Source organism: Arachis ipaensis, chromosome B10 (assembly GCF_059453495.1).
Source record: "Arachis ipaensis isolate K30076 ecotype BB chromosome B10, ASM5945349v1, whole genome shotgun sequence".
NCBI classification, from domain to species: domain Eukaryota; kingdom Viridiplantae; phylum Streptophyta; class Magnoliopsida; order Fabales; family Fabaceae; genus Arachis; species Arachis ipaensis.
In genome coordinates this window covers 103,109,444-103,112,196 of record NC_142435.1, presented here as the reverse complement: position 1 = coordinate 103,112,196, position 2,753 = coordinate 103,109,444, and the positions used below count along the sequence as shown (strand labels likewise).

General features: G+C 31.9%; 1 non-coding gene across 1 annotated transcript; it reads right to left on the bottom strand.

Annotated features, from left to right (window-relative positions):
* Nucleotides 1-1,951: 1,951 nt before the first annotated feature.
* Nucleotides 1,952-2,059, bottom strand: LOC148581132 (small nucleolar RNA R71). Its single transcript, XR_015899566.1, has one exon. It is a non-coding gene; the product is annotated as a small nucleolar RNA R71 (small nucleolar RNA).
* Nucleotides 2,060-2,753: the final 694 nt, after the last annotated feature.

Sequence of the window (2,753 nt, the reverse complement as noted above, 5' to 3'; positions counted from 1 at the left end):
AATAAAAAAATTTATATATTTTGTGTTTCTTGTTTGCGTCTTAAGTCAATTTTTAAGTTGGGTGTCAATTGCATTTTTTCTAAAAATTTATGCATTTTTCGAAAATTCATGCATTCATAGTGTTCTTCATGATCTTCAAGTTGTTCTTGGCCAGTCTTCTTGTTTGATCTTCATATTTTCTTGTTTTGTGTCTTTTCTTGTTTTTCATATGCATTCTTGCATTCATAGTGTCTATACATGAAAAATTTCTAAGTTTGGTGTCTTGCATGTTTTCTTTTCTTGAAAATTTTTCAAAAAAATAAGTTCTTGATGTTCATCTTGACATTCAAAGTGTTCTTGGTGTTCATCTTGACATTCATGGTGTTCTTGCATGCATCACATGTTTAGATCCAAAATTTTCATGCATTGCATCATTTTCATGTTTTTCTCTTTCATCATTAAAAATTCAAAATTCAAAAAATATCTTTCCCTTTTTCACTCATAAATTTCGAAAATTTGGATTGACTTTTTCAAAAATTTTTAAAATCTAGTTGTTTTTATGAGTCAAATCAAATTTTCAATTTAAAAATCTTATCTTTTTCAAAATCTTTTTCAAAAATCAAATCTTTTTCATTTCTCTTATTTATTTTCAAAAATTAAAAAAAAAAATTTTTCAAAAATCTTTTTCTTAATTTTATCTCATAATTTTCGAAAATATCATCAACAATTAATGTTTTGATTCAAAAATTTCAAGTTTGTTACTTACTTGTTAAGAAAGATTCAAACTTTAAGTTCTAGAATCATATCTTGTGATTTCTTGTGAATCAAGTCATTAATTGTGATTTTAAAAATCAAATCTTTTTCAAAACTAATTTCAATCATATCTTTTCAAAAATATCTTTTTATCTTATCTTTTTCAAAATCATATCTTTTTAACCATACCTTTTCATATCATATTTTTCAAATATCTTTTCTAACTTCTTATCTTCTTATCTTTTAAAAATTGATTTTCAAAATTTGTTTCAACTAACTAATTAACTTTTTGTTTGTTTCTTATCTTTTTCAAAACCACCTAACTACTCTTTCCTCTCTAATTTTCGAAAATACCTCCCTCTTTTTCAAAAAAAATTCTTTTTAATTAATTAATTGTTTCAATTTTTAATTTTAATTTTAATTTTATCTTAATTTTCGAAAATCATTAACTCTTTTTCAAAATTTATTTTTCGAAATTCCCTCTCTCCCATCTCCTTCTATTTATTTATTACTTACTAACACTTCTCTTCATCTCATATCTCTGCTCTCCTCACCCTTGTGTTTGGATTCTCCTCCCTTCTCTTTCCTTACATTACATTCTTTTCTTCTTCTACTCACATAAAGGAATCTCTATACTGTGACATAGAGGATTCCATATTTTCTTTGTTATTCCCTTCTTTGTCATATGAGCAGGAGCAAGGACAAGAACATTCTTGTTGAAGCAGATCCTGAACCTGAAAGGACTCTGAAAAGGAAACTAAGAGAAGTTAAAATACAACAATCCAAAGACAACCTTACAGGAATTTTCGAACAAGAAAAGGAGATGGTAGCCGAAAATAATAATAATACAAGGAGAATGCTTGGTGACTTTACTGTACCTAATTCCAATTTACATGGAAGAAGCATCTCCATCCCTACCATTGGAGCAAACAATTTTGAGCTTAAACCTCAATTAGTTTCTCTGATGCAACAAAACTGCAAGTTTTATGGACTTCCATCTGAAGATCACTTTCAGTTCTTAACTGAATTCTTGCAAATCTGTGATACTGTTAAGACTAATGGAGTAGATCCTGAAGTCTACAGGCTCATGCTTTTCCCTTTTGCTGCGAGAGACAAAGCTAGAATATGGTTGGATTCTCAACCTAAAGATAGCCTGAACTCTTGGGATAAGCTGGTCAAGGCTTTTTTAGCCAAGTTCTTTCCTCCTCAAAAGCTGAGTAAGCTTAGAGTGGATGTTCAAACCTTCAGACAAAAAGAAGGTGAATCCCTCTATGAAGCTTGGGAGAGATACAAGGAACTGACCAAAAAGTGTCCTTCTGACATGCTTTCAGAATGGACCATCCTGGGTATATTCTATGATGGTCTGTCTGAATTAGCTAAGATGTCATTGGATACTTCTGCAGGTGGATCCATTCACCTAAAGAAAATGCCTGCAGAAGCTCAAGAACTCATTGACATGGTTGCTAATAACCAGTTCATGTACACTTCTGAGAGGAATCCTGTGAGTAATGGGACGCCTCAGAAGAAGGGAGTTCTTGAAATTAATACTCTGAATGCCATATTGGCTCAGAATAAAATATTGACTCAGCAAGTCAATATGATTTCTCAGAGTCTGAATGGAATGCAAGCTGCATCCAATAGTACTCAAGAGGCATCTTCTGAAGAAGAAGCTTATGATCTTGAGAACCCTGCAATAGCAGAGGTGAATTACATGGGTGAACCATATGGAAACACATATAACCCCTCATGGAGAAATCACCCAAATCTCTCATGGAAGGATCAACAAAAGCCTCAACAAGGCTTTAATAATGGTGGTAGAAACAGGTTTAACAATAGTAAACCTTTTCCATCATTAACTCAGCAATAGACAGAGAATTCTGAGCAGAATCCATCTAGCTTAGCAAATTTAGTCTCTGATCTATCTAAGGCCACTCTGAGTTTCATGAATGAAACAAGGTCCTCTATTAGAAATTTGGAGGCACAAGTGGGCCAGCGGAGTAAGAAGATCACTGAAACCCCTC